This window comes from Podarcis muralis, chromosome 12 (genome assembly GCF_964188315.1).
Source record: "Podarcis muralis chromosome 12, rPodMur119.hap1.1, whole genome shotgun sequence".
Taxonomy (NCBI): Eukaryota; Metazoa; Chordata; class Lepidosauria; order Squamata; family Lacertidae; genus Podarcis; species Podarcis muralis.
Genome location: NC_135666.1, coordinates 59,276,421 through 59,289,954, shown reverse-complemented (window position 1 = coordinate 59,289,954; position 13,534 = coordinate 59,276,421).

Genomic DNA, 13,534 nt, shown 5'->3' with positions numbered 1-13,534 from the left:
CAAAGACAAAGACATCTGTCACTTATGTTGTGGATGAGTGCATTTTACCATAATCCAGGGGCTCAGCTTTGATGATTCTGGTAGTCCCTTTCAGCTTTATTATGCTTGCTTTGTGTTTCCTGTTCTGGAAACAGTTGTTAAATGAACGGATCCATTTTAGTATTTTTGGTAGATTTGGCTGCACAATTCAATGTATCACCATGCAGATGACCCACAAGATGTCCAAATGAAACTCTAATTTTCAGTTCCTCACATCCACAAAGTGTTTTGAAGCGGGAAAGACAGCGAACACACACTTTCCCGAGCACTCTTCTTGGTTCCAACAGTTCTCTCATTGGCTTTTTCTATCACTGAACCTTTTTATGGAAGGGGAATATAACCACATTGTCCTTGGCAATGGAATGCTTGGCTGGCTCCCTCCAAATTTGCCTATGATTGTATTTGGGTTAAATTGTCCTATTTGTATAAAATGTCCATTAGGGATTTGTTGGCATAATAAGAACCTGCACCTAAAGGCACCATTTAGGGAAGGAAAACAATCATCCACTCCCTTCTCTGCATTTCACAGGTGTATTTCAGATCAGAAGTCATTATTCTGGAGGAAGACCTAAGTTTCTGGTTCTTGAGAGGTATAAAGGGTAATCACAACAATGCCTCTTAATCTTGAATGTATCCAAGTATGGCCCTTTGCTGAGAAACTTGCACTGCACCACCAAAAGCTCTTCTCCCTTCCCCAAACCTAAAATGATGCCTTTGCTTGCTCCCTTGTTATATAGGTTTTATACAGTGTTGACATATTTGGGCAAGCATTACCTTGCAAATGTTGCTACATGTTGATAGATGATAGGAGTTTCGGAATCCATAAACTCATGTACCTTGACAAATGGCTGCATTTAGTATTATCTGTAATTGTGTGTTTTCAAGGGAAGTTTTTGTAAAAGGAGATAAAATGATAGTTCCCTTCTAGAAGGGTCGCAAGTAGGATACCCTATTAAATGGTGCTGGGGACTAAGAGAAATTTCCTCAGATCTCTAACTTAATTTGGGGCAGATGCCTTGACTGTTGCTGAACAGAGGAGTGTTTTCCCGACACGCCCTTTCCCATAGCTACTACAAATCATAACAGTCCTGCCCAAATCCCGAGGGCTTTTCATGCTCACCATTAGGGAATTGTGCAAAATGTGATCAAAGCCCATTTAGACACTTCTTTGCTTAAATAACCATAACAGAATAAACCACATGTTTCAGGATAGTCCCAAAAGCTAGTTTTTAAGTGGATGAAATTCTCTTCCATTTCTCTCTTATAAACACAAAAGAAACAGATGGGTATCTGCTTCCAGTATGCTCACTCTATCACCTTCTTGCCTTCAGGGTGATGTATGTTCCGCTTTCCTTATCAGAATACGCTCCCTTCCAATTTCTTGGTTTGTGGGAAGTGATGTCTGTGGCAATCGGCTAATGGCCATAAAATTCTGTTTTTCCACACTGCAAAAAGGCAGGGTGACCACTACCATCAGACAGAGTGAGGCAGCTACCTACGATGGCTGGAGGATTGAACTCTGGGTGTTTGCCTTGCAGCCTGTTCTACACTCCCCAAGCTGATCTGCTCTCCTTAGCAGACAAGATTGTCCCCATTACCAGGCTTGAAGAACAATTTGATGCCAGTCTTGGACCAGCTCTGTGCAAAAGCAACATTACTCTGCTTTCTCTTATCTAGTACTTTTCTCTGAACTGAATGCAGAAACAAAGGACAGTCATTTCCTTCAGACAGCCCTCAGGCTTGTTGTTTGCAAAGTTGAAATTATTGCAGGCTGACATTCAAAAACTTTCCTCTGCCTTTGGCCTTTAACTATTTGTGGCCAAATAGAAGTGTGTGGGATATTTTTTAATATATTATCCCTTCTCCTTGGTTTTAATGAATCTATGTGGGATTTTCTTTGCATGTAAGTCACTTTGGGTTGCCTTGAGCAAGATAAAGGGACTAACAAAAGGCTGAACTCTTTTACCTTTCATCTTTTAGCTCAAAACTGCCCTCCCCAAACTCCCTTTTCATGCATAGGCAGAAAGTTATGGAAAGGCCCGTCTGCTTCAGGTTTAAAACGAACAAACAAAAAACACCAAGTTCTGTATAATGCTCATTTAAACTTACCAAGCGCTCTCTTACTGTAGGCAGGTTTTGAACTCCACTTCACGTTAGAGCTCCCTGCTCCTGGGGCTGCCACAGAAAGAGGGCCAGCTGAGTCATGGTGCATATGGAGTAATTGCACAGGGCACCCCAGTTTTTATTTTTTAAAGGTAAGCCTCCAGCTCTTCTGGAAGGCGAGTTATGAATCAAAATGGGCAAGACACCAACCTGAGGGAAGATATTGGTATGTAGAACAGTTCCAGAAATTTGAAGGTACTTCCACTTCCACTATGACTGGCTGCAAAGCCATCCTCTTCTCTTCCAACGGGAGGGAACTTTGAGAGTTTGTGTGGAAGATGGTTGCTGCCACAGTAGCCCTGCTACCCTTTGTGGGTTTTTGGAGGGTGTTTGGGAACAACGAATGGCAACACAGTGGTGGTGGTGGTGGGGTTGGGTGGGTGAAGGGACCTTGTCCTTAGGAGTTGGCCATGTCCTATAGCCATAGAGCTTTGGCTTCAGTCCACAGAGAGATCAAATCTCTCTGCGTCTCCTTACAGCTCTCTGCATCAGCCAAAAATTCACACACAAAACAGCTCACCCTCAGCCTATTGTTCCCCTTCCTAGGATGACGTGGCATCCCAGTTGGTGAGGCGGGAAAAGCCCCTCGTCCTCTTGGAAGCATATCCGGCCAGCAATATGCCAACCTAGCCCACTCCTGCTGATGAGGGTAACAACCTGGTTTGGCCAGTTTAGCAGTTTTTCTACTAGATTCTAAACCTCACAGATTTATTCTGATCATGTGGAATAAAAAGCCAAGCAATTGCATTGAAGCAGCACTTCCATCTACCATAGCAATTCTTCTGAAATATTTTTAACAAGACATAAAAGTATGTTTTTTCCATACAGAGTCATGTGTGGGTTTGGCCCTTATAGTTACACATTCTGCAATTGTAGTAGTAGTTTAGCATTAACTTGATTCATGGTAACTTTTTTCGCTACTGAAAGGAGGTTTCCTGGTTTGAAGTAAGGGCTGCCAAGATGTTCCTTGGATTCTTTATTTAAAAATAAGTACTTGGTGGGCAGACTTGCAAATCTCCAGGAATAACAGCTATATTTGAGGACATCTAATACATTATTATTATTTTTCAATCCCTCATCTGCTTCACACTTAATTTCTCTCACAACCCTTCAGTGAAGGCTCTCTGGCCCTGATGATTTACTGGATGTGAATTTCTCATGTTGCTCTTTAACTTCCTCTTTAAAAAGGCTGTTCTCTTAATTTACTTTTAAAATGGCCTTTAAAATAGGTTAGCAGGAATTTTTCAAACTTAACAAGTATTGAAAAGTCATTCAATGTTGTTACTTATTTTGGCATCACCTATTAATTTCTTTATAAAATGTATAGATCATGTAAATATACATTTTTAAAAGTAGATCATTTTTTAAATACATAGAAACTAATGGAGCAGGAAAGGCTCAAACAGCAATTCAGGGAACCCAGTTTTAAGACTATTGTCAATAACTTGCTAGAAAAAGCTTAGAAGAATAGGAAGATCTTAAAAAAAAACCCTCTAAACCTCATTGGACATGTCGCCTGATATGCCTCTATAGCACATAACTGTGGTGCCACAGCAAAGAAGGCCCTGTTTTGGGAAGTCAGAGATTGGATCTCATGCAAGCGTGGACTCCTCTGGAAGACCTCTTGGGCAGATCTTCTTGTCAGGTGGGCAAGATAATTATTTTGCTGCTCTCCACAGGATATCTGTAGATACATTTCTATAAAGTGAAACATCTTTTCCCCCCTACCCCCCTCTTTGCATGTGACAGAGGTTAGAAAGAACCCAATGTTTTTAAATAGTAAAATACTGTTATAATATATTTTAAAATTAAGATTGCAGACCTGTAACAACTTCCTCAGTAAGCATTTGTAAGTAAGCATGCATATGATTCTGCTAACACAGGACTGAAAGCACCCCCTGAACATCTACTACTATTAAATGATTGTAAAAATTGGAAACACTTTCACTGTTATTGGCAGATATTCACACTCAAAAGCTTTGGAACTCAGGAGGAAAGTGAGTTTTCTGTTTTTTCTTATAGCAAACATATTTTTAAAAGTTTCTTAAGCTTTAACACCCATATTTCCCAAGCTGAGTCCATGACATGGCCAAGGATTTGCCAACCTTTTATAGATAAAGGGCTCCATTTACCAAGAAGTTCTTTTGACAAGACCTGCTTAGATGAAAAGGTGTGTTTCTGCGCTCTTGTACAACTCGCATTTATTCAGTGGGGCTTGCACCGGTCAACTTGGTGGGCTGTACCTTCCCCATCTGTTTAAGAACATGTCACCTCTTCCTTGCCAAGCGAAGCTCCCAGCTTCACACATTATATATTAGATCCTGCTCTTTTACAGAAGTCTCAGTCTTCACTATAAAATCCTAAAATAAGTTGCCTTTAAAAAGCAATTTTTCATGGTAGTCAGCAGCTGCTTCCCAAAATCATCCCAGATGTGCTATTTGACCAGTTAATGTTGGTTTCATTACAATCACCCACTGTTATTATTGTACCAACAGACGTTGCAGCTTCCTTGATTTATTTCAATGCCTCTTGAGCCAAGAACTTGCATACTGCTCAGGACTGTGTTAGTTCTACCGTGGCCAATATGCCATATGTAGAGATCAGCTTGTCTTGGTGAAAAAGGTGACTAGAAACAATGGCAACTAACAAGCATTGTTCCAGCTATTAAGCATGAAGCTCCTCTTATTGAGCTCTTCTGCCCAGGGAAGTCCTGAGTAGAGCAACTCCAACCATTTTCTTTACTGTGTGTGGAACAGCTGGGATTAGTTTAGCACTAAGCACTATGGTGCCAGAGAAGAGATGGACTGAGTTGCTATATCTTTTGAGAAAATAGGTCACAGTGATTTTCCGTTTCTTCCCATTCAATAGGCAGAGTTGTCACTGTGCTCAATAAAGCTCTTTTCCTTAGAGCAGAGAGCTCTTTTGTAGAAGTGCTGTCCATTCATTCTCTATCCAGGTGTTCCAAATGAATGGAAACACTTTCCTCTTTCAGATCACTAGCCAGTTTTCAACTTGTCACAAGTGAAAAACTCAAGTTGCAGCCAACTCACTGTGTAATCTTTACAGTGGTATTTCGGAAGTAGAAACTTTGACTGTATTCATCCCTTCCTTGTTGTTACCATAAAATCACTGCAAGTGTCTTGTACCGGTCAGTTTCATGTGGTCTATGAACCACTACATGGTGAGATTTTGGAAAACCATAAACATCTGTGTGATGGTCTCGGTACTACATTCTAGATCTTCATCCCTGAAAGAGAATGATGCCACCAAGATCTAATCAAAAGAGTCTCTAATGTGCACTGAAAATGGCAAATCTTACCACAACTGAACACACTGAAAAGAAAGAAAAGTAAGTATTGTAGTGAATGTGGGCATAATAAGTGTATATGTTAGTTTATTTACTTTCAGTGGAGCTAACAGAATGTTCTGGCTCTGGCTCTAGTACAAGTTACATGCCTTTGTGTCCTACCCAGCTCCCTAATATTCCTAAGAGAGTCCCTTCTCCAGTCTTCAGGAAGGAGCTGGAAATGGGGAGGCAGAAAAAGGTCCTCTTTTCCTTCCACTCGGCAGTTTTAATCTGAAATCTTAGGTACAATACCCAGAACTCAGAAACTACTCGAACTAATGAAATTCCCTGTCACAAAATGCGCCTAGAACAGTGGGAGTTTCGAAAACTGCAGCAGATTGCAGTGGGTGGCTCTTAGGAACTATGTTATGATTATACCATTATATGCAGATTATACCATTATGATTATACCGTTATATGCAGATTTTAAAACCTTGTTTTGGTTGTCAATTAATTAACAGCTTTTAGATTGTATCAGGGTAGATGCTATGATTCTGCTAACAGAATCATAGCATCTAGAAAAAACAGAAAACTCACTTTCCTCCTGAGTTCCAAAGCTTTTGAGTGTGAATATCTGCCAATAACAGTGAAAGTGTTTCCAATTTTTACAATCATTTAATAGTAGTAGATGTTCAGGGGGTGCTTTCAGTCCTGTGTTAGCAGAATCATATGCAGAATCATTAGATTGTATCAGGGTAGATGCTATGATTTTAATTATGTACAGAGCCATGTACACAGATGATGCTATATATGTTAATAATGATTGGTTCTACCACGCATTAAGTGATGCCTACCCATTTTCGTAAAGGCTGGGTTGTCCCAAAACGCTCCCCAGCACCCAACAAATTCAAACCCCTCCTCCTAGCACCACCATCTTATCCACAAGTCAATATTCCCTTTGCAATGGAAGCATTTCTGTAATGATTTACGGTTAAAATGGGAACTGGCAATCTATTACGACCAGCGACCCAAATCCAAGCCATAGGGTAATAGTTGAAATGATTAAAATGACACAAATAATCACAGTGAGTTGCATTATTCGGCAAACTATGCAATCCTGTGGTTTTGATTTTCAGCGCTAAAGTCATGCTGGAGCCTTTAATCATGCTAATTACACAGAGCCCTGGCAGGTCACAAAAGGGTCAGGTTTGGCAGTTTGGGGAAGGAAGAGGACCCTCCACACAAACAGCACTTTCCCAACTGGAACTGGAGACAGGCAGCCCTGCACTAGACGCTGTAGAGTCCCCTCCTCTTTCATTTTTTATCCTCACCGCAATGCATGGGCTTTTATTACCCATCCCAGTCATCAAGGTGTCTATTAATGTCAGATGATCAGAACGTAAGTATGAACTGTCAAGGAAGACTTTGTCAGTAGTTTGTGTGGACAAATATGCCGCACAGCGTGTGGTCTCGGTAGATGAAACTGAGATTCAGACTCCTGCTGTGTGCAAATGCTCTCTGACCTGTGAGTAAGCCACTGCCTCTCAACTAAGGAACATCCCTGGGCTGTTTTGAAGATGAACAAGGTCACTTGTTGAAACATTTCTTATACCAAAATATATCACAAAAATGATTAGGAAGAATGAATGTTTACATGCAACACACTTTTGAGTATTCAGGCAGCTTCAAAAACGTCCTAGTAATCCTTACAACAATCCTGTAAGGTGGATATTAGCATTATTATTCATTCCTATTACTGCAGATGGGGGGAGAGGCTGAGAGATGGTGGCTCCTTGCAAAGACTTCATTTATATTGGCGGCTTCCATGTCCATAGCTCTTGTGTTTAATATACAGTGGTGCCTCGCAAGATGAAATTAATTCGTTCCGCGAGTTTTGTCGTCTTGCGATTTTTTTCGTCTTGCGAAGCACGGTGTCGGGAAAGTTTTGGAAAAGCTTCAAAAATCACCAAAGTCTTTAAAAACCTCAAAAAAGGCTACCACACCGCGTGCTATGAGTTGCTCCTCGAAGTCAAGTCGCAACTGTATTAACGGTGTTAAGAAAAAGGAAACAAACTTGCAAGACGTTTCCGTCTTGCGAAGCAAGCCCATAGGGAAAATCGTCTTGCGAAGCAGCTCAAAAAACAAAAAACCCTTTCGTCTAGCGAGTTTTTTGTCTTGCGAGGCATTCGTCTTGCGAGGTACCACTGTATATACTTTCCTCCTGAAAAATATGGTTTTGACTCTCCCAGCTTCAAGCCTCTTGATAAGACTACTTCAAAAGTTAAGCACTGCAATCCAGGCGGCTTTGCTCACCAGTCAAAAACTCCAGTTCATTTTTTTATCCTTCGTACGCTCCTTCCATCACCATCTCTTCTAAAAACATGACATTATTCTTACAACATTTATTTATTTTTGGCTGCAAGTCAGAAAAAAGTGTCCCCTTTTAAAAAAAGAAATTACCCCTCCCTGGGGATTGGATTATGCTGTAATCTTTTTTGGCTTCACCTCAAGCCTGTGTGCCTTTCTGAGGTGAAATGACAACCTTCTGGAAGGTCCAGGAGCTCTGCTTGTAGGGCAATCACCAGGAGACTATGATACAGCACAGGTTTTACAGTCATTAGGAAAAAAACTGTACACAGAGCTGGCTTTATACAGCTGCAAAACACATGGTGGTCCATGTTCCCTTCTCCCCTCCTCCTCTCATGAAGTAATGCTAGGCCATTGTGCAGGATACAGCGACACTTTCTAGCACACAGAGTCGGCATAGAAGTACCAGCCCCATTTGGGCAGCTAAAAAGCAACACATCCATTATGAATAAGAAGATGCACTGGAGTTCCACGAAGGACAAGTCTTTTGTGGAATAAGCAGGGCAATCAAACGTTGAGGCAATATTGTGAGACACTTTCTTTGTTGGGTTAGAGAAACAAGAAGAGATCTCACTATGGGTGTTTTCTCATAAGTAAGCGCTCTCTGGCAGGTCCTGGATACTTTAAGCAAACTTTTTCAGCAGGGGGCCGGTCCACTGTCCCACGAACCTTGTGGGGGGCCAGATTATATTTTTTTTGGGGGGGGGGATGAACTCCTATGCCCCACAAATAACCCAGAGATGCATTTTAAATAAAAGGGCACATTCTACTCATGTAAAAACACGTCCGTGGGCCGGATTTAGAAGGCGATTGGGCCGAATCCGGCCCCCGGGCCTTAGTTTGCCTACCATGCTGTAAGCTAAGGGGTCCTTAACACAGTGGTATGTAGGAACCATCATACTACCAGTGAGCTACAGAGCTCTGGCTTGCCAAAGATAAAATGGACTTCTCTTGGCAGCCTGGGTCAATGTTGCGCACTGACTGCAGTGCCAAACGTGAGGGGGGAATTGCTTGGTTATGCATGCAGAGTCGAACACCTACCAGTAGTATTTTTATATGCTCATAAATGCTGAGAAAACAAGCATATAAATGTCTTCTGATCATAGCTTTTCCCTCTACCACCTTCCTAGTCAAGATGCATAGTCGCCTCTCTTCACCTCCAGACAAGTTATTTTGAAATCCCATAAATGCATCTCCTTGGCAACAAAACTAAAATAATAATAATAAATTAACAATATGCTGTTGTTTCCCAACACTCAAAGTCAGCTGCCTGAGGAAACCACCTTGCTCTGCTTCATGGTAGGGCTAGCCCTCAGGGGAGGAGACTTTGTCAGTAGTTTGGCCCTAGGACCATGCTCATATTGTGATTTCTGCAATCTTTGACATCCATAGCTTCTACGGCAGTTGACAAAAATGATGTTCTGAGACAAAAGAAAGAAAATCGACTTGGGTAGTATGGTAGGCCTATGTATGTAGATTTCCCCAAAGCAAAAGTACATGACTGAACAGAAAGCCTATAAAAGCAGAACTCTGAAATAACCTGAAACTTCTTCTATAGCAATCAGCTTTTCATTTTAGCTTATTGAAAAGTGCTCTGAGGGACAGCTTTTTCTGTGCCGAGATCATATCTCACATTAAGTGGTGGCTGACTTCATTGCTCTTGTTGAATGGTCTAAAATCATAGAATCATAGAGTTGGAGGGGATCCCAAGGATCATCTAGTCCAACCCCCACAATGCAGGAATCTCAACCAAGGCATCCATGACTCAAGGCCATCCAACCTCTACTTAAAACCCTTCAGTGAATGAAAGTCTACCACCTCCGAGAGCCCAAACAGCTCTTACTGTCCCGCAGTATGCTTGCCTGTAGGTCTAACAAGCACAACCCATGCTATTGCTAGATGTGAATACCTTGGGCCTTCTAAGTTCTTTCAGTCCAGCATGCTCTATACAACTTTATAACCATGTGTGGTCCCTGACATGTTGATACAGATGGAATATTACGAGCGGAACAATTGCAGAGGAATTGGTCAGGTAGATGCCCTGAAGAAAGCTCTCTATCTCAACAATTTATTATATGGGATATTTCTGCACTGTTCCTCACTCACACTGTTAGGGTGTGTCTCAGTGGCTTCCTTGACCCTATGTAATGGGTTTTCTTGTCCAGTTCTCACGGCTTCATATTGTCTTTTTAAAAAACTTTTGGGCTACTTAGCTCTCTACTTCTCTGACCAGTCTCTATTTTTGTCCGGTGATATGATAGGTTGAGGCATAACAGCGGTGAGGATTGATGAGGTTCTGGAATCCTAAATGTGAAGCTATTGCTGTGATACTTACCATCACATTGTACGTGGTTTGAACTGACAGCAAGTTGGAGGGACTTCAGACAGCAGAAATGATTAAAGGACTGGTGAGGGGATGAAGAAAAATGGAGAGAATAGATTACATATTGCTTGGCTGGGAAAGCAAAAAGTAGGATATAGCAAATTCCACTGTGCATTAGATAGAAACCAACACCTAAGAGCAAAAGGAATAGTTTAAGGTGATCCCAGGGAAGAGAAACAGGGCGAAGGTATGATCAGAGGGAAGAAATCACAAAAAGATATATGTGGGCATTTAGGAAACATTTTCTCAGTCTGACGACCTATTACGATGGAATTGAATTTCAGTGGTTTGCACCAGTCCATTAAAGCAGCATAAAAGTACTGTAGGGAACTATATTTACAGGAGGTGCAAAAGATGTCCAAAGGCAACTCTGGCCAATAATAAAAGAGGAAATTCTTATGGTCTCTTAGGTATAATGTAAGACCTTTGTTCTCTCAAATTTTGTACAGATCTGTCTATCCATCCATCTATCCACTCATACAGAATAGGTATCTGTGATATAAACTTGCACACAGTGTATCTTTTCTTTTACACTGGGAAAATAATTTGTAATAGCTATGAAACTCACAGCTATTACATTATGGTACTGGATCATCTAATGCAGCCCTCTGACCAAAATCTGACTTAATTTATTGGTTTATGAATTGGGAGTGGCTAGTTTTTAGCAGGATTTGAGCACCAACTCAAACCTTAATGGCTTTGATCCACACATCTCAAATCCCCGCCCTCCATTTTCACTTATCCCTTAACATTTGCAAGATGCCCTACAAGATAGGGACAAACGTATCAGTCTTTCCAGAATATTATTGCAGTATGGGTATAAGGAAACCTGATCCAAAATGGGGATCACTATCTTGAAGAAATAAGAAAGATTTATTTTACAGAACAAAGTTGATAAAACAAAGGATGTGTCAGGAGATAATATTCTTTTAGAAAACGTAATCATACTAAATCCAGCAGTAAAGCAGACCCAGGGGATCACCTCACCCCTCGCAAATGGATTGGGATTCTTCTCTTTCTGAAAGATCACTCCCCTCCTGACTGGAATGAGACCCAAGGAGACTGAGGGTTGCTACCTTTGCTCTCGCAAAGTACAGGGCAGGATGGCGGAGGCAGGGGTGGGATGGGGGTGGATTTCCCCCTCACACACCTGGTGCTGAAATGATTTCAAAGCAATCCGTTAAGTCTATTGCAGCCTAACTGGATGACCCCTCTGGAATTTGTGGCACCCACACATGAATTTGTGAATTTGTCTGTGCCTTGCTACCCAGAGCTTAAATGCATGACTTTTCACATACCCTTGCACACATGCGCAGTGGCCTGTACAGGCCAGGGCAAAAAAAATAAATAGGGGAACGTATTCTGATATGGGGATAAACTATGTCCCACATATTAAATTAATGAAGGAGAGAAAATAATATTAGGGGGCAGTGGGGAGGGCAAGCCTTGTGGGGAGATATTTCTCCCCCGCCCTCCTCTCTCAAACATCATGCAGATAACTGTGTTCAGAATTGGGGCTTCTGGGCTACACTGACTGACACAAAATCGCTTGTTTCTTGTGCCTCAGAACCTGCCACTCTCTGAGAGACGGGGCCCGGTGCTCCCAGAATGCAGTTCTGTGGATGACAATCGTAACCTGCACCAAAGCTGCAGGGAACCAGAAGTGAGAACATAGAAGCCTTACCCTGATTTGCTCCTCCTTGGGGGCAGGATGCGGAGAGGGAATAAGGAGAAAGGAAAGGAAAGGAAAGGAAAGGAAAGGAAAGGAAAGGAGCAAAAGGAGGCTTCTCCAGCCAAGCCAGCAATGCCTTTCCTATAGGAGCAGAGGCAAACGTTTGGAGAGGATCCTTAACTTGGCAGAGAAGAAGCAAGAGAACAAAAGCAGAACAGAAACAAGGGAGATATAGGACAAACTGTGAAATACAGGACAGTTTAAAAATTCATAGCTTTTAAATGTCACGAGATTCTTCTGGTCTGCAACTCTGAAATAACTTGCATGCTGCCAAGGATTCCTTGCTAGACCCTCTGGGGGTGGGCTGTGCTACTCACTTGACCTCTGCCCAGCTGAGTTACTGCAGCATACCAGGAGGGGCTGTGGTGGCAGTGAGGTTGTTGTTGTTGTTTAGTCATTTAGTCGTGTCTGGCTCTTCGTGACCCCATGGACCAGAGCACGCCAGGCACTCCTGTCTTCCATTGCCTCCCGCAGTTTGGTCAAACTCATGCTCGTAGCTTCAAGAACACTGTCCAACCATCTCGTCCTCTGTCGTCCCCTTCTCCTTGTGCACTCCATCTTTCCCAACATCAGGGTCTTTTCCAGGGAGTCTTCTCTTCTCATGAGGTGGCCAAAGTATTGGAGCCTCAGCTTCACGATCTGTCCTTCCAGTGAGCACTCAGGTCTGATTTCCTTAAGAATGGATGCGTTTGATCTTCTTGCAGTCCATGGGACTCTCAAGAGTCTCCTCCAGCACCATAATTCAAAAGCATCAATTCTTCGGCGATCAGCCTTCTTTATGGTCCAGCTCTCACTTCCATACATCACTACTGGGAAAACCATAGCTTTAACTATACAGACCTCTGTCAGCTAGGTGATGTCTCTGCTTTTTAAGATGCTGTCTAGGTTTGTCATTGCTTTTCTCCCAAGAGGCAGGCGTCTTTTAATTTTGTGACTGCTGTCACCATCTGCAGTGATCATGGAGCCCAAGAAAGTAAAATCTCTCACTGCCTCCATTTCTTCCCCTTCTATTTGCCAGGAGGTGATGGGCCCAGTAGCCATGATCTTCGTTTTTTTGATGTTGAGCTTCAGGCCATATTTCACCCTCATTAAGGGGTTCTTTAATTCCTCCTCACTTTCTGCCATCAAAGTTGTGTCATCTGAGGTTGTTGATATTTCTTCTGGTAATCTTAATTCCAGTTTGGGATTCATCCAGTCCAGCATTTTGCATGATGAATATTTCATATAAGTGCCAATGCGCCAGCGGAGCCAATCTTGTGCTGCTTCTGGAGCGTTTGCACAGGGCCAGCCTTGCACCCTCCCCCTCTCCACCCTGGCATGATGAAGCATCTCAGATTGATGGAGGTCATATGAGCTCTACAGCCCCAGCACACCATCTGCTGATGCTTTTCGACTCAGCAAGTATCCTTTCCACCAAGAATATGAGACTGACCAACAACAACACCGCCCAAAACCAATTTCTACTATCTTTTCTATTAGAGTTGCTTGTCCTAAGTTGGATTTTGCAAGCATGTTATATATTACTACTGATCCATTCCTAACCCCTCTCCCACTCGTCTCCAGT